The sequence below is a fragment of the Salmo salar genome, chromosome ssa17, assembly GCF_905237065.1.
Source record: "Salmo salar chromosome ssa17, Ssal_v3.1, whole genome shotgun sequence".
NCBI classification, from domain to species: domain Eukaryota; kingdom Metazoa; phylum Chordata; class Actinopteri; order Salmoniformes; family Salmonidae; genus Salmo; species Salmo salar.
The window spans coordinates 20,441,842-20,459,736 of NC_059458.1; the positions used below are offsets into that span (position 1 = coordinate 20,441,842).

Below are 17,895 nucleotides of genomic sequence, written 5' to 3' on the forward strand. Positions count from 1 at the left end.
GGATCAAAACCATCCTCTGCTAAACAGTTTGTTTTTAGCATTGAAGTGCGAAGAAAAAAAATCTGCTATATCATGGGCATTTGTCAGTGCCTTCTGTTACACATTTTTTTTACTGCTTCAATGAGTTTGTATTGGTCGAAAATGATTTCTACAGTACCCCAGTGGCCTAAGAAAGGCACTGGCCTCCTAAGCCAGTGATTGTGGGTTTAGTCCCATCTGGGGTGGTTGAAAGCAGAGTGGCGCAGCGGAAGCGTGCTGGGCCCATAACCCAGAGGTCGATGGATCGAAACCATCCTCTGCTAAACAGTTTATTTTTAGCAATGAAGTGCGAACAATATTTTTTTTCTCTATATCATGGGCATGTGTAAGTGCCTTCCGTTACACCTTTTTTTTACTGCTTCTATCAGTTCGTATAGGTGAAAAGGATATCGCAGTACACCAGTGGCCTGAGACACTGGCCTCCTAAGACATGGATTGTGATTCCTACTCTTTTCTGCATAGTCTAAAAGCAGAGTGGCGCAGCGGAAGCGTGCTGGGCCCATAACCCAGAGGTCGATGGACCGAAACCATCCTCTGCTGAACAGTTTATTTTTAGCAATGAAGTGCGAACAATAATTTTTTTCTCTATATCATGGGCATGTGTAAGTGCCTTCCGTTACACATTTTTTTACTGCTTCTATCAGTTCGTATAGGTGAAAAGGATTTCACAGTACCCCAGTGGCCTAAGACACTGGCCTCCTAAGCCATGGATTGTGGGTCTTACTCTTTTCTGGAGTGGTTGAAAGCAGAGTGGCGCAGCGGAAGCGTGCTGGGCTCATAACCCAGAGGTCGATGGATCGAAACCATCCTCTGCTAAACAGTTTATTTCTAGCAATGATGTGTGAACACATTTTTTTTCTCGCTATAGCATGGGCATGTGTCAGTGCCTTCCGTTACACATTTTTTTACTGCTTCTATCTGTTCGTATAGGTGAAAAAGATTTCACAGTACACCAGTGGCCAGAGACACTGGCCTCCTAAGCCATGGATTGTGATTCCTACTCTTTTCACAGAGTGGTTGAAAGCAGAGTGGCGCAGCGGAAGCGTGCTGGGCCCATAACCCAGAGGTCGATGGATCGAAACCATCCTCTGCTAAACAGTTTATTTTTAGCAATGAAGTGCGAACAATAATTTTTTTCTCTATATCATGGTGTAAGTGCCTTCCGTTACACCTTTTTTTACTGCTTCTATCAGTTCGTATAGGTGAAAAGGATTTCACAGTACCCCAGTGGCCTAAGACACTGGCCTCCTAAGCCATGGATTGTGGGTCTTACTCTTTTCTGGAGTGGTTGAAAACAGAGTGGCGCAGCGGAAGCGTGCTGGGCTCATAACCCAGAGGTCGATGGATCGAAACCATCCTCTGCTAAACAGTTTATTTTTAGCAATGAAGTGCGAACAATACATTTTTTTCTCTATATCATGGGCATGTGTAAGTGCCTTCCGTTACACATTTTTTTTACTGCTTCTATCAGTTCGTATAGGTGAAAAGGATTTCACAGTACCCCAGTGGCCTAAGACACTGGCCTCCTAAGCCATGGATTGTGGGTCTTACTCTTTTCTGGAGTGGTTGAAAACAGAGTGGCGCAGCGGAAGCGTGCTGGGCTCATAACCCAGAGGTCGATGGATCGAAACCATCCTCTGCTAAACTGTTTGTTTTTAGCAATGAAGTGCGAACAATAATTTTTTTTCTCTATATCATGGGCATGTGTAAGTGCCTTTTGTTACACCTTTTTTTTACTGCTTCTATCAGTTCGTATAGGTGAAAAGGATTTCGCAGTACACCAGTGGCCTGAGACACTGGCCTCCTAAGACATGGATTGTGATTCCTACTCTTTTCTGCATAGTCTAAAAGCAGAGTGGCGCAGCGGAAGCGTGCTGGGCCCATAACCCAGAGGTCGATGGATCGAAACCATCCTCTGCTAAACAGTTTATTTTTAGCAATGAAGTGCGAACAATAATTTTTTTTCTCTATATCATGGGCATGTGTAAGTGCCTTCCGTTACACATTTTTTTTACTGCTTCTATCAGTTCGTATAGGTGAAAAGGATTTCACAGTACCCCAGTGGCCTAAGACACTGGCCTCCTAAGCCATGGATTGTGGGTCTTACTCTTTTCTGGAGTGGTTGAAAACAGAGTGGCGCAGCGGAAGCGTGCTGGGCTCATAACCCAGAGGTCGATGGATCGAAACCATCCTCTGCTAAACAGTTTATTTCTAGCAATGATGTGTGAACACATTTTTTTTTCTCGCTATAGCATGGGCATGTGTCAGTGCCTTCCGTTACACATTTTTTTTACTGCTTCTATCTGTTCGTATAGGTGAAAAAGATTTCACAGTACACCAGTGGCCAGAGACACTGGCCTCCTAAGCCATGGATTGTGATTCCTACTCTTTTCACAGAGTGGTTGAAAGCAGAGTGGCGCAGCGGAAGCGTGCTGGGCCCAGAGGTCGATGGATCAAAACCATCCTCTGCTAAACAGTTTGTTTTTAGCATTGAAGTGCGAAGAAAAAAAATCTGCTATATCATGGGCATTTGTCAGTGCCTTCTGTTACACATATTTTTTACTGCTTCAATGAGTTTGTACTGGTCGTAAATGAACTACAGTGCCCCAGTGGCCTAATGGATAAGGCACTGGCCTCCTAAGCCAGTGATTGTGGGTTCAAGTCCCATCTGGGGTGTTTGAAAGCAGAGTGGCGCAGCGGAAGCGTGCTGGGCCCATAACCCAGAGGTCGATGGATCGAAACCATCCTCTGCTAAACTGTTTATTTTTAGCAATGAAGTGCGAACAATAATTTTTTTTCTCTATATCATGTGTAAGTGCCTTCCGTTACACCTTTTTTTTACTGCTTCTATCAGTTCGTATAGGTGAAAAGGATTTCACAGTACCCCAGTGGCCTAAGACACTGGCCTCCTAAGCCATGGATTGTGGGTTCAAGTCACATCTGGGGTGTTTGAAAGCAGAGTGGCGTAGCGGAAGCGTGATGGGCCCGTAACCCAGAGGTCGATGGATCGAAACCATCCTCTGCTAAACTGTTTATTTTTAGCAATGAAGTGCGAACAATAATTTTTTTTCTCTATATCATGTGTAAGTGCCTTCCGTTACACCTTTTTTTTACTGCTTCTATCAGTTCGTATAGGTGAAAAGGATTTCACAGTACCCCAGTGGCCTAAGACACTGGCCTCCTAAGCCATGGATTGTGGGTTCAAGTCCCATCTGGGGTGTTCGAAAGCAGAGTGGCGTAGCGGAAGCGTGATGGGCCCGTAACCCAGAGGTCGATGGATCGAAACCACCCTCTGCTAAACAGTTTATTTTTAGCAATGAAGTGCGAACAATAATTTTTTTTCTCTATATCATGTGTAAGTGCCTTCCGTTACACCTTTTTTTTACTGCTTCTATCAGTTCGTATAGGTGAAAAGGATTTCACAGTACCCCAGTGGCCTAAGACACTGGCATACTAAGCCATGGATTGTGGGTCTTACTCTTTTCTGGAGTGGTTGAAAGCAGAGTGGCGCAGCGGAAGCGTGCTGGGCCCAGAGGTCGATGGATCGAAACCATCCTCTGCTAAACAGCTTATTTTTAGCAATGAAGTTCGAACAATTAATTTTTTTCTCTATATCATGGGCATGTGTAAGTGCCTTCCGTTACACCTTTTTTTTACTGCTTCTATCAGTTCGTATAGGTGAAAAGGATTTCACAGTACCCCAGTGGCCTAAGACACTGGCCTCCTAAGCCATGGATTGTGGGTCTTACTCTTTTCTGGAGCGGTTGAAAACAGAGTAGCGCAGCGGAAGCGTGCTGGGCTCATAACCCAGAGGTCGATGGATCGAAACCATCCTCTGCTAAACAGTTTATTTTTAGCAATGAAGTGCGAACAATAATTTTTTTTCTCTATATCATGGGCATGTGTAAGTGCCTTCCGTTACACCTTTTTTTTACTGCTTCTATCAGTTCGTATAGGTGAAAAGGATTTCGCAGTACACCAGTGGCCTGAGACACTGGCCTCCTAAGACATGGATTGTGATTCCTACTCTTTTCTGCATAGTCTAAAAGCAGAGTGGCGCAGCGGAAGCGTTCTGGGCCCATAACCCAGAGGTCGATGGATCGAAACCATCCTCTGCTAAACAGTTTATTTTTAGCAATGAAGTGCGAACAATAATTTTTTTTCTCTATATCATGGGCATGTGTAAGTGCCTTCCGTTACACATTTTTTTTACTGCTTCTATCAGTTCGTATAGGTGAAAAGGATTTCACAGTACCCCAGTGGCCTAAGACACTGGCCTCCTAAGCTATGGATTGTGGGTCTTACTCTTTTCTGGAGTGGTTGAAAACAGAGTAGCGCAGCGGAAGCGTGCTGGGCTCATAACCCAGAGGTCGATGGATCGAACCCATCCTCTGCTAAACAGTTTATTTCTAGCAATGATGTGTGAACACATTTTTTTTTCTCGCTATAGCATGGGCATGTGTCAGGGCCTTCCGTTACACATTTTTTTTACTGCTTCTATCTGTTCGTATAGGTGACAAAGATTTCACAGTACACCAGTGGCCAGAGACACTGGCCTCCTAAGCCATGGATTGTGATTCCTACTCTTTTCACAGAGTGGTTGAAAGCAGAGTGGCGCAGCGGAAGCGTGCTGGGCCCAGAGGTCGATGGATCAAAACCATCCTCTGCTAAACAGTTTGTTTTTAGCATTGAAGTGCGAAGAAAAAAAATCTGCTATATCATGGGCATGTGTAAGTGCCTTCCGTTACACATTTTTTTTACTGCTTCAATGAGTTCGTATAGGTGAAAAGGATTTCACAGTACCCCAGTGGCCTAAGACACTGGCCTCCTAAGCCAGGGATTGTGGGTTTACTCTTTTCTGGAGTGGTTGAAAGCAGAGTGGCGCAGCGGAAGCGTGCTGGGCCCATAACCCAGAGGTCGATGGATCGAAACCATCCTCTGCTAAACTGTTTATTTTTAGCAATGAAGTGCGAACAATATTTTTTTTCTCTATATCATGGGCATGTGTAAGTGCCTTCCGTTACACCTTTTTTTACTGCTTCTATCAGTTCGTATAGGTGAAAAGGATTTCGCAGTACACCAGTGGCCTGAGACACTGGCCTCCCAAGACATGGATTGTGATTCCTACTCTTTTCTGCATAGTCTAAAAGCAGAGTGGCGCAGCGGAAGCGTGCTGGGCCCATAACCCAGAGGTCGATGGATCGAAACCATCCTCTGCTAAACAGTTTATTTTTAGCAATGAAGTGCGAACAATAATTTTTTTCTCTATATCATGGGCATGTGTAAGTGCCTTCCGTTACACATTTTTTTTACTGCTTCTATCAGTTCGTATAGGTGAAAAGGATTTCACAGTACCCCAGTGGCCTAAGACACTGGCCTCCTAAGCCATGGATTGTGGGTCTTACTCTTTTCTGGAGTGGTTGAAAACAGAGTGGCGCAGCGGAAGCGTGCTGGGCTCATAACCCAGAGGTCGATGGATCGAAACCATCCTCTGCTAAACAGTTTATTTCTAGCAATGATGTGTGAACACATTTTTTTTTCTCGCTATAGCATGGGCATGTGTCAGTGCCTTCCGTTACACATTTTTTTACTGCTTCTATCTGTTCGTATAGGTGAAAAAGATTTCACAGTACACCAGTGGCCAGAGACACTGGCCTCCTAAGCCATGGATTGTGATTCCTACTCTTTTCACAGAGTGGTTGAAAGCAGAGTGGCGCAGCGGAAGCGTGCTGGGCCCAGAGGTCGATGGATCAAAACCATCCTCTGCTAAACAGTTTGTTTTTAGCATTGAAGTGCGAAGAAAAAAAATCTGCTATATCATGGGCATTTGTCAGTGCCTTCTGTTACACATTTTTTTTACTGCTTCAATGAGTTTGTACTGGTCGTAAATGAACTACAGTACCCCAGTGGCCTAATGGATAAGGCACTGGCCTCCTAAGCCAGTGATTGTGGGTTCAAGTCCCATCTGGGGTGTTTGAAAGCAGAGTGGCGCAGCGGAAGCGTGCTGGGCCCATAACCCAGAGGTCGATGGATCGAAACCATCCTCTGCTAAACAGTTTATTTTTAGCAATGAAGTGCGAACAAAAATTTTTTTTCTCTATATCATGGGCATGTGTAAGTGCCTTCCGTTACACCTTTTTTTACTGCTTCTATCAGTTCGTATAGGTGAAAAGGATTTCGCAGTACACCAGTGGCCTGAGACACTGGCCTCCTAAGACATGGATTGTGATTCCTACTCTTTTCTGCATAGTCTAAAAGCAGAGTGGCGCAGCGGAAGCGTGCTGGGCCCATAACCCAGAGGTCGATGGATCGAAACCACCCTCTGCTGAACAGTTTATTTTTAGCAATGAAGTGCGAACAATACATTTTTTTCTCTATATCATGGGCATGTGTAAGTGCCTTCCGTTACACATTTTTTTTACTGCTTCTATCAGTTCGTATAGGTGAAAAGGATTTCACAGTACCCCAGTGGCCTAAGACACTGGCCTCCTAAGCCATGGATTGTGGGTCTTACTCTTTTCTGGAGTGGTTGAAAGCAGAGTGGCGCAGAGGAAGCGTGCTGGGCCCATAACCCAGAGGTCGATGGATCGAAACCACCCTCTGCTAAACAGTTTATTTTTAGCAATGAAGTGCGAACAACATTTTTTTCTCTATATCATGGGCATGTGTAAGTGCCTTCCGTTACACATTTTTTTTACTGCTTCTATCAGTTCGTATAGGTGAAAAGGATATCGCAGTACACCAGTGGCCTGAGACACTGGCCTCCTAAGACATGGATTGTGGTTCTTACTCTTTTCTGGAGTAGTCTAAAAGCAGAGTGGCGCAGCGGAGCGTGCTGGGCCAACCCAGAGGTCGATGGATCGAAACCATCCTCTGCTGAACAGCTTATTTTTAGCAATGAAGTGCGAACAATAAATTTTTTTCTCTATATCATGGGCATGTGTAAGTGCCTTCCGTTACACATTTTTTTTACTGCTTCTATCAGTTCGTATAGGTGAAAAGGATTTCACAGTACCCCAGTGGCCTAAGACACTGGCCTCCTAAGCCATGGATTGTGGGTCTTACTCTTTTCTGGAGTGGTTGAAAACAGAGTGGCGCAGCGGAAGCGTGCTGGGCTCATAACCCAGAGGTCGATGGATCGAAACCATCCTCTGCTAAACTGTTTATTTTTAGCAATGAAGTGCGAACAATATTTTTTTTTCTCTATATCATGGGCATGTGTAAGTGCCTTCCATTACACCTTTTTTTTACTGCTTCTATCAGTTCGTATAGGTGAAAAGGATTTCGCAGTACACCAGTGGCCTGAGACACTGGCCTCCCAAGACATGGATTGTGATTCCTACTCTTTTCTGCATAGTCTAAAAGCAGAGTGGCGCAGCGGAAGCGTGCTGGGCCCATAACCCAGAGGTCGATGGATCGAAACCATCCTCTGCTAAACAGTTTATTTTTAGCAATGAAGTGCGAACAATAATTTTTTTCTCTATATCATGGGCATGTGTAAGTGCCTTCCGTTACACATTTTTTTTACTGCTTCTATCAGTTCGTATAGGTGAAAAGGATTTCACAGTACCCCAGTGGCCTAAGACACTGGCCTCCTAAGCCATGGATTGTGGGTCTTACTCTTTTCTGGAGTGGTTGAAAACAGAGTGGCGCAGCGGAAGCGTGCTGGGCTCATAACCCAGAGGTCGATGGATCGAAACCATCCTCTGCTAAACAGTTTATTTCTAGCAATGATGTGTGAACACATTTTTTTTTCTCGCTATAGCATGGGCATGTGTCAGTGCCTTCCGTTACACATTTTTTTTACTGCTTCTATCTGTTCGTATAGGTGAAAAAGATTTCACAGTACACCAGTGGCCAGAGACACTGGCCTCCTAAGCCATGGATTGTGATTCCTACTCTTTTCACAGAGTGGTTGAAAGCAGAGTGGCGCAGCGGAAGCGTGCTGGGCCCAGAGGTCGATGGATCAAAACCATCCTCTGCTAAACAGTTTGTTTTTAGCATTGAAGTGCGAAGAAAAAAAATCTGCTATATCATGGGCATTTGTCAGTGCCTTCTGTTACACATTTTTTTTACTGCTTCAATGAGTTTGTACTGGTCGTAAATGTTCTACAGTACCCCAGTGGCCTAATGGATAAGGCACTGGCCTCCTAAGCCAGTGATTGTGGGTGCAAGTCCCATCTGGGGTGTTTGAAAGCAGAGTGGCGCAGCGGAAGCATGCTGGGCCCTTAACCCAGAGGTCGATGGATCGAAACCATCCTCTGCTAAACAGTTTATTTTTAGCAATGAAGTGCGAACAAATTTTTTTTTCTCTATATCATGGGCATGTGTAAGTGCCTTCCGTTACACATTTTTTTTACTGCTTCTATCAGTTCGTATAGGTGAAAAGGATATCGCAGTACACCAGTGGCCTGAGACACTGGCCTCCTAAGACATGGATTGTGATTCCTACTCTTTTCTGCATAGTCTAAAAGCAGAGTGGCGCAGCGGAAGCGTGCTGGGCCCATAACCCAGAGGTCGATGGACCGAAACCATCCTCTGCTGAACAGTTTATTTTTAGCAATGAAGTGCGAACAATACATTTTTTTCTCTATATCATGGGCATGTGTAAGTGCCTTCCGTTACACATTTTTTTTACTGCTTCTATCAGTTCGTATAGGTGAAAAGGATTTCACAGTACCCCAGTGGCCTAAGACACTGGCCTCCTAAGACATGGATTGTGGGTCTTACTCTTTTCTGGAGTGGTTGAAAGCAGAGTGGCGCAGAGGAAGCGTGCTGGGCCCATAACCCAGAGGTCGATGGATCGAAACCATCCTCTGCTAAACAGTTTATTTTTAGCAATGAAGTGCGAACAAAATTTTTTTTCTCTATATCATGGGCATGTGTAAGTGCCTTCCGTTACACATTTTTTTTACTGCTTCTATCAGTTCGTATAGGTGAAAAGGATATCGCAGTACACCAGTGGCCTGAGACACTGGCCTCCTAAGACATGGATTGTGATTCCTACTCTTTTCTGCATAGTCTAAAAGCAGAGTGGCGCAGCGGAAGCGTGCTGGGCCCATAACCCAGAGGTCGATGGACCGAAACCATCCTCTGCTGAACAGTTTATTTTTAGCAATGAAGTGCGAACAATACATTTTTTCTCTATATCATGGGCATGTGTAAGTGCCTTCCGTTACACATTTTTTTACTGCTTCTATCAGTTCGTATAGGTGAAAAGGATTTCACAGTACCCCAGTGGCCTAAGACACTGGCCTCCTAAGACATGGATTGTGGGTCTTACTCTTTTCTGGAGTGGTTGAAAGCAGAGTGGCGCAGAGGAAGCGTGCTGGGCCCATAACCCAGAGGTCGATGGATCGAAACCATCCTCTGCTAAACAGTTTATTTTTAGCAATGAAGTGCGAACAATATTTTTTTTTCTCTATATCATGGGCATGTGTAAGTGCCTTCCGTTACACATTTTTTTTACTGCTTCTATCAGTTCGTATAGGTGAAAAGGATTTCACAGTACCCCAGTGGCCTAAGACACTGGCCTCCTAAGCCATGGATTGTGGGTCTTACTCTATTCTGGAGTGGTTGAAAACAGAGTGGCGCAGCGGAAGCGTGCTGGGCTCATAACCCAGAGGTCGATGGATCGACACCATCCTCTGCCAAACAGTTTATTTCTAGCAATGATGTGTGAACACATTTTTTTTTCTCGCTATAGCATGGGCATGTGTCAGTGCCTTCCGTTACACATTTTTTTTACTGCTTCTATCTGTTCGTATAGGTGAAAAAGATTTCACAGTACACCAGTGGCCAGAGACACTGGCCTCCTAAGCCATGGATTGTGATTCCTACTCTTTTCACAGAGTGGTTGAAAGCAGAGTGGCGCAGCGGAAGCGTGCTGGGCCCAGAGGTCGATGGATCAAAACCATCCTCTGCTAAACAGTTTGTTTTTAGCATTGAAGTGCGAAGAAAAAAAATCTGCTATATCATGGGCATTTGTCAGTGCCTTCTGTTACACATATTTTTTACTGCTTCAATGAGTTTGTACTGGTCATAAATGAACTACAGTTCCCCGGTGGCCTAATGGATAAGGCACTGGCCTCCTAAGCCAGTGATTGTGGGTTCAAGTCCCATCTGGGGTGTTTGAAAGCAGAGTGGCGCAGCGGAAGCGTGCTGGGCCCATAACCCAGAGGTCGATGGATCGAAACCATCCTCTGCTAAACAGTTTATTTTTAGCAATGAAGTGCGAACAATAATTTTTTTTCTCTATATCATGGGCATGTGTAAGTGCCTTCCGTTACACATTTTTTTTTACTGCTTCTATCAGTTCGTATAGGTGAAAAGGATTTCACAGTACCCCAGTGGCCTAAGACACTGGCCTCCTAAGCCATGGATTGTGGGTCTTACTCTTTTCTGGAGTGGTTGAAAACAGAGTGGCGCAGCGGAAGCGTGCTGGGCCCATAACCCAGAGGTCGATGGATCGAAACCATCCTCTGCTAAACTGTTTATTTTTAGCAATGAAGTGCGAACAATATTTTTTTTTCTCTATATCATGGGCATGTGTAAGTGCCTTCCATTACACCTTTTTTTTACTGCTTCTATCAGTTCGTATAGGTGAAAAGGATTTCGCAGTACACCAGTGGCCTGAGACACTGGCCTCCCAAGACATGGATTGTGATTCCTACTCTTTTCTGCATAGTCTAAAAGCAGAGTGGCGCAGCGGAAGCGTGCTGGGCCCATAACCCAGAGGTCGATGGATCGAAACCATCCTCTGCTAAACAGTTTATTTTTAGCAATGAAGTGCGAACAATAATTTTTTTTCTCTATATCATGGGCATGTGTAAGTGCCTTCCGTTACACATTTTTTTTACTGCTTCTATCAGTTCGTATAGGTGAAAAGGATTTCACAGTACCCCAGTGGCCTAAGACACTGGCCTCCTAAGCCATGGATTGTGGGTCTTACTCTTTTCTGGAGTGGTTGAAAACAGAGTGGCGCAGCGGAAGCGTGCTGGGCTCATAACCCAGAGGTCGATGGATCGAAACCATCCTCTGCTAAACAGTTTATTTCTAGCAATGATGTGTGAACACATTTTTTTTTCTCGCTATAGCATGGGCATGTGTCAGTGCCTTCCGTTACATATTTTTTTTACTGCTTCTATCTGTTCGTATAGGTGAAAAAGATTTCACAGTACACCAGTGGCCAGAGACACTGGCCTCCTAAGCCATGGATTGTGATTCCTACTCTTTTCACAGAGTGGTTGAAAGCAGAGTGGCGCAGCGGAAGCGTGCTGGGCCCAGAGGTCGATGGATCAAAACCATCCTCTGCTAAACAGTTTGTTTTTAGCATTGAAGTGCGAAGAAAAAAAATCTGCTATATCATGGGCATTTGTCAGTGCCTTCTGTTACACATTTTTTTTACTGCTTCAATGAGTTTGTACTGGTCGTAAATGTTCTACAGTACCCCAGTGGCCTAATGGATAAGGCACTGGCCTCCTAAGCCAGTGATTGTGGGTTCAAGTCCCATCTGGGGTGTTTGAAAGCAGAGTGGCGCAGCGGAAGCATGCTGGGCCCATAACCCAGAGGTCGATGGATCGAAACCATCCTCTGCTAAACAGTTTATTTTTAGCAATGAAGTGCGAACAAAATTTTTTTTCTCTATATCATGGGCATGTGTAAGTGCCTTCCGTTACACATTTTTTTTACTGCTTCTATCAGTTCGTATAGGTGAAAAGGATATCGCAGTACACCAGTGGCCTGAGACACTGGCCTCCTAAGACATGGATTGTGATTCCTACTCTTTTCTGCATAGTCTAAAAGCAGAGTGGCGCAGCGGAAGCGTGCTGGGCCCATAACCCAGAGGTCGATGGACCGAAACCATCCTCTGCTGAACAGTTTATTTTTAGCAATGAAGTGCGAACAATACATTTTTTCTCTATATCATGGGCATGTGTAAGTGCCTTCCGTTACACATTTTTTTTACTGCTTCTATCAGTTCGTATAGGTGAAAAGGATTTCACAGTACCCCAGTGGCCTAAGACACTGGCCTCCTAAGACATGGATTGTGGGTCTTACTCTTTTCTGGAGTGGTTGAAAGCAGAGTGGCGCAGAGGAAGCGTGCTGGGCCCATAACCCAGAGGTCGATGGATCGAAACCATCCTCTGCTAAACAGCTTATTTTTAGCAATGAAGTTCGAACAATTAATTTTTTTCTCTATATCATGGGCATGTGTAAGTGCCTTCCGTTACACATTTTTTTTACTGCTTCTATCAGTTCGTATAGGTGAAAACGATTTCACAGTACCCCAGTGGCCTAAGACACTGGCCTCCTAAGCCATGGATTGTGGGTCTTACTCTTTTCTGGAGTGGTTGAAAGCAGAGTGGCGCAGCGGAAGCGTGCTGGGCCCATAACCCAGAGGTCGATGGATCGAAACCATCCTCTGCTAAACAGCTTATTTTTAGCAATGAAGTGCGAACAATAATTTTTTTCTCTATATCATGGGCATGTGTAAGTGCCTTCCGTTACACATTTTTTTACTGCTTCTATCAGTTCGTATAGGTGAAAAGGATTTCACAGTACCCCAGTGGCCTAAGACACTGGCCTCCTAAGACATGGATTGTGGGTCTTACTCTTTTCTGGAGTGGTTGAAAGCAGAGTGGCGCAGAGGAAGCGTGCTGGGCCCATAACCCAGAGGTCGATGGATCGAAACCATCCTCTGCTAAACAGCTTATTTTTAGCAATGAAGTGCGAACAATAATTTTTTTCTCTATATCATGGGCATGTGTAAGTGCCTTCCGTTACACATTTTTTTTACTGCTTCTATCAGTTCGTATAGGTGAAAAGGATTTCACAGTACCCCAGTGGCCTAAGACACTGGCCTCCTAAGCCATGGATTGTGGGTCTTACTCTTTTCTGGAGTGGTTGAAAGCAGAGTGGCGCAGCGGAAGCGTGCTGGGCCCATAACCCAGAGGTCGATGGATCGAAACCACCCTCTGCTAAACAGTTTATTTTTAGCAATGAAGTGCGAACAATATTTTTTTTCTCTATATCATGGGCATGTGTAAGTGCCTTCCGTTACACATTTTTTTACTGCTTCTATCAGTTCGTATAGGTGAAAAAGGATTTCACAGTACCCCAGTGGCCTAAGACACTGGCCTCCTAAGCCATGGATTGTGGGTCTTACTCTTTTCTGGAGTGGTTGAAAGCAGAGTGGCGCAGCGGAAGCGTGCTGGGCCCATAACCCAGAGGTCGATGGATCGAAACCATCCTCTGCTAAACAGTTTATTTTTAGCAATGAAGTGCGAACAATAATTGTTTTTCTCTATATCATGGGCATGTGTAAGTGCCTTCTGTTACACATTTTTTTACTGCTTCTATCAGTTCGTATAGGTGAAAAGGATTTCGCAGTACACCAGTGGCCTGAGACACTGGCCTCCTAAGCCATGGATTGTGGTTCCTACTCTTTTCTGCATAGTCTAAAAGCAGAGTGGCGCAGCGGAAGCGTGCTGGGCCCATAACCCAGAGGTCGATGGATCGAAACCATCCTCTGCTAAACAGTTTATTTTTAGCAATGAAGTGCGAACAATACATTTTTTCTCTATATCATGGGCATGTGTAAGTGCCTTCCGTTACACATTTTTTTACTGCTTCTATCAGTTCGTATAGGTGAAAAGGATTTCACAGTACCCCAGTGGCCTAAGACACTGGCCTCCTAAGCCATGGATTGTGGGTCTTACTCTTTTCTGGAGTCGTTGAAAGCAGAGTGGCGCAGCGGAAGCGTGCTGGGCCCATAACCCAGAGGTCAAATGATCGAAACCATCCTCTGCTAAACAGCTTATTTTTAGCAATGAAGTGCGAACAATTAATTTTTTTCTCTATATCATGGGCATGTGTAAGTGCCTTCCGTTACACATTTTTTTACTGCTTCTATCAGTTCGTATAGGTGAAAAGGATTTCACAGTACCCCAGTGGCCTAAGACACTGGCCTCCTAAGCCATGGATTGTGGGTCTTACTCTTTTCTGGAGTGTTTGAAAGCAGAGTGGCGCAGCGGAAGCGTGCTGGGCCCATAACCCAGAGGTCGATGGATCGAAACCAGCCTCTGCTAAACAGCTTATTTTTAGCAATGAAGTGCGAACAATTAATTTTTTCTCTATATCATGGGCATGTGTAAGTGCCTTCCGTTACACCTTTTTTTACTGCTTCTATCAGTTCGTATAGGTGAAAAGGATTTCGCAGTACACCAGTGACCTGAGACACTGGCCTCCTAAGCCATGGATTGTGATTCCTACTCTTTTCGGCATAGTCTAAAAGCAGAGTGGCGCAGCGGAGGCGTGCTGGGCCCATAACCCAGAGGTCGATGGATCGAAACCATCCTCTGCTAAACAGTTTATTTTTAGCAATGAAGTGCGAACAATAATTTTTTTCTCTATATCATGGGCATGTGTAAGTGCCTTCCGTTACACATTTTTTTTACTGCTTCTATCAGTTCGTATAGGTGAAAAGGATTTCACAGTACCCCAGTGGCCTAAGACACTGGCCTCCTAAGCCATGGATTGTGGGTCTTACTCTTTTCTGGAGTGGTTGAAAGCAGAGTGGCGCAGCGGAAGCGTGCTGGGCTCATAACCCAGAGGTCGATGGATCGAAACCATCCTCTGCTAAACAGTTTATTTTTAGCAATGATGTGTGAACACATTTTTTTTTCTCGCTATAGCATGGGCATGTGTCAGTGCCTTCCGTTACACATTTTTTTACTGCTTCTATCTGTTCGTATAGGTGAAAAAGATTTCACAGTACACCAGTGACCAGAGACACTGGCCTCCTAAGCCATGGATTGTGATTCCTACTCTTTTCACAGAGTGGTTGAAAGCAGAGTGGCGCAGCGGAAGCGTGCTGGGCCCAGAGGTCGATGGATCAAAACCATCCTCTGCTAAACAGTTTGTTTTTAGCATTGAAGTGCGAAGAAAAAAAAATCTGCTATATCATGGGCATTTGTCAGTGCCTTCTGTTACACATTTTTTTTACTGCTTCAATGAGTTTGTACTGGTCGTAACCGAACTACAGTGCCCCAGTGGCCTAATGGATAAGGCACTGGCCTCCTAAGCCAGTGATTGTGGGTTCAAGTCTCATCTGGGGTGTTTGAAAGCAGAGTGGCGCAGCGGAATCGTGCTGGGCACATAACCCAGAGGTCGATGGTTCGAAACCATCCTCTGCTGAACAGCTTATTTTTAGCAATGAAGTGCGAACAATATTTTTTTTTCTCTATATCATGGGCATGTGTAAGTGCCTTCCGTTACACCTTTTTTTTACTGCTTCTATCAGTTCGTATAGGTGAAAAGGATTTCGCAGTACACCAGTGGCCTGAGACACTGGCCTCCTAAGACATGGATTGTGATTCCTACTCTTTTCTGTATAGTCTAAAAGCACAGTGGCGCAGCGGAAGCGTGCTGGGCCCATAACCCAGAGGTCGATGGATCGAAACCATCCTCTGCTAAACAGTTTATTTTTAGCAATGAAGTGCGAACAATACATTTTTTTCTCTATATCATGGGCATGTGTAAGTGCCTTCCGTTACACATTTTTTTTACTGCTTCTATCAGTTCGTATAGGTGAAAAGGATTTCACAGTACCCCAGTGGCCTAAGACACTGGCCTCCTAAGCCATGGATTGTGGGTCTTACTCTTTTCTGGAGTGGTTGAAAGCAGAGTGGCGCAGAGGAAGCGTGCTGGGCCCATAACCCAGAGGTCGATGGATCGAAACCATCCTCTGCTAAACAGCTTATTTTTAGCAATGAAGTTCGAACAATTAATTTTTTTCTCTATATCATGGGCATGTGTAAGTGCCTTCCGTTACACATTTTTTTTACTGCTTCTATCAGTTCGTATAGGTGAAAAGGATTTCACAGTACCCCAGTGGCCTATGACACTGGCCTCCTAAGCCATGGATTGTGGGTCTTACTCTTTTCTGGAGTGGTTGAAAGCAGAGTGGCGCAGCGGAAGCGTGCTGGGCCCAGAGGTCGATGGATCGAAACCATCCTCTGCTAAACAGTTTATTTCTAGCAATGATGTGTGAACACATTTTTTTTTCTCGCTATAGCATGGGCATGTGTCAGTGCCTTCCGTTACACATTTTTTTTACTGCTTCTATCTGTTCGTATAGGTGAAAAAGATTTCACAGTACACCAGTGGCCAGAGACACTGGCCTCCTAAGCCATGGATTGTGATTCCTACTCTTTTCACGGAGTGGTTGAAAGCAGAGTGGCGCAGCGGAAGCGTGCTGGGCCCAGAGGTCGATGGATCAATGCGAAGAAAAAAAATCTGCTATATCATGGGCATTTGTCAGTGCCTTCTGTTACACATTTTTTTTACTGCTTCAATGAGTTTGTACTGGTCGTAAATTAACTACAGTGCCCCAGTGGCCTAATGGATAAGGCACTGGCCTCCTAAGCCAGTGATTGTGGGTTCAAGTCCCATCTGGGGTGTTTGAAGGCAGAGTGGCGCAGCGGAAGCATGCTGGGCCCATAACCCAGAGGTCGATGGATCGAAACCATCCTCTGCTAAACAGTTTATTTTTTAGCAATGAAGTGCGAACAAAAATTTTTTTCTCTATATCATGGGCATGTGTAAGTGCCTTCCGTTACACATTTTTTTTACTGCTTCTATCAGTTCGTATAGGTGAAAAGGATATCGCAGTACACCAGTGGCCTGAGACACTGGCCTCCTAAGACATGGATTGTGATTCCTACTCTTTTCTGCATAGTCTAAAAGCAGATTGGCGCAGCGGAAGCGTGCTGGGCCCATAACCCAGAGGTCGATGGATCGAAACCATCCTCTGCTGAACAGTTTATTTTTAGCAATGAAGTGCGAACAATACATTTTTTTCTCTATATCATGGGCATGTGTAAGTGCCTTCCGTTACACATTTTTTTACTGCTTCTATCAGTTCGTATAGGTGAAAAGGATTTCACAGTACCCCAGTGGCCAGAGACACTGGCCTCCTAAGCCATGGATTGTGATTCCTACTCTTTTCACAGAGTGGTTGAAAGCAGAGTGGCGCAGCGGAAGCGTGCTGGGCCCAGAGGTCGATGGATCAAAACCATCCTCTGCTAAACAGTTTGTTTTTAGCATTGAAGTGCGAAGAAAAAAAATCTGCTATATCATGGGCATTTGTCAGTGCCTTCTGTTACACATTTTTTACTGCTTCAATGAGTTTGTACTGGTCGTAAACGAACTACAGTGCCCTAGTGGCCTAATGGATAAGGCACTGGCCTCCTAAGCCAGTGATTGTGGGTTCAAGTCTCATCTGGGGTGTTTGAAAGCAGAGTGGCGCAGCGGAATCGTGCTGGGCACATAACCCAGAGGTCGATGGATCGAAACCATCCTCTGCTGAACAGCTTATTTTTAGCAATGAAGTGCGAACAATATTTTTTTTCTCTATATCATGGGCATGTGTAAGTGCCTTCCGTTACACCTTTTTTTACTGCTTCTATCAGTTCGTATAGGTGAAAAGGATTTCGCAGTACACCAGTGGCCTGAGACACTGGCCTCCTAAGCCATGGATTGTGATTCCTACTCTTTTCTGTATAGTCTAAAAGCAGAGTGGCGCAGCGGAAGCGTGCTGGGCCCATAACCCAGAGGTCGATGGATCGAAACCATCCTCTGCTAAACAGTTTATTTTTAGCAATGAAGTGCGAACAATACATTTTTTTCTCTATATCATGGGCATGTGTAAGTGCCTTCCGTTACACATTTTTTTTACTGCTTCTATCAGTTCGTATAGGTGAAAAGGATTTCACAGTACCCCAGTGGCCTAAGACACTGGCCTCCTAAGCCATGGATTGTGGGTCTTACTCTTTTCTGGAGTGGTTGAAAGCA

General features: G+C 44.7%; 8 non-coding genes across 8 annotated transcripts; all 8 read left to right on the forward strand.

The window, feature by feature from the left end:
* Nucleotides 1-2,642: 2,642 nt before the first annotated feature.
* Nucleotides 2,643-2,715, forward strand: trnar-ccu (transfer RNA arginine (anticodon CCU)). Its single transcript has one exon. It is a non-coding gene; the product is annotated as a tRNA-Arg (tRNA).
* Nucleotides 2,716-5,939: 3,224 nt separating this feature from the next.
* Nucleotides 5,940-6,012, forward strand: trnar-ccu (transfer RNA arginine (anticodon CCU)). Its single transcript has one exon. It is a non-coding gene; the product is annotated as a tRNA-Arg (tRNA).
* Nucleotides 6,013-8,155: 2,143 nt separating this feature from the next.
* Nucleotides 8,156-8,228, forward strand: trnar-ccu (transfer RNA arginine (anticodon CCU)). The gene has a single exon. It is a non-coding gene; the product is annotated as a tRNA-Arg (tRNA).
* Nucleotides 8,229-10,096: 1,868 nt separating this feature from the next.
* Nucleotides 10,097-10,169, forward strand: trnar-ccu (transfer RNA arginine (anticodon CCU)). The gene has a single exon. It is a non-coding gene; the product is annotated as a tRNA-Arg (tRNA).
* Nucleotides 10,170-11,486: 1,317 nt separating this feature from the next.
* On the forward strand, nucleotides 11,487-11,559 carry trnar-ccu (transfer RNA arginine (anticodon CCU)). The gene has a single exon. It is a non-coding gene; the product is annotated as a tRNA-Arg (tRNA).
* A 3,527-nt stretch (nucleotides 11,560-15,086) lies between these two features.
* On the forward strand, nucleotides 15,087-15,159 carry trnar-ccu (transfer RNA arginine (anticodon CCU)). Its single transcript has one exon. It is a non-coding gene; the product is annotated as a tRNA-Arg (tRNA).
* Nucleotides 15,160-16,429: 1,270 nt separating this feature from the next.
* trnar-ccu (transfer RNA arginine (anticodon CCU)) lies at nucleotides 16,430-16,502 on the forward strand. The gene has a single exon. It is a non-coding gene; the product is annotated as a tRNA-Arg (tRNA).
* Nucleotides 16,503-17,258: 756 nt separating this feature from the next.
* Nucleotides 17,259-17,331, forward strand: trnar-ccu (transfer RNA arginine (anticodon CCU)). Its single transcript has one exon. It is a non-coding gene; the product is annotated as a tRNA-Arg (tRNA).
* The last annotated feature ends 564 nt before the right edge of the window (nucleotides 17,332-17,895 follow it).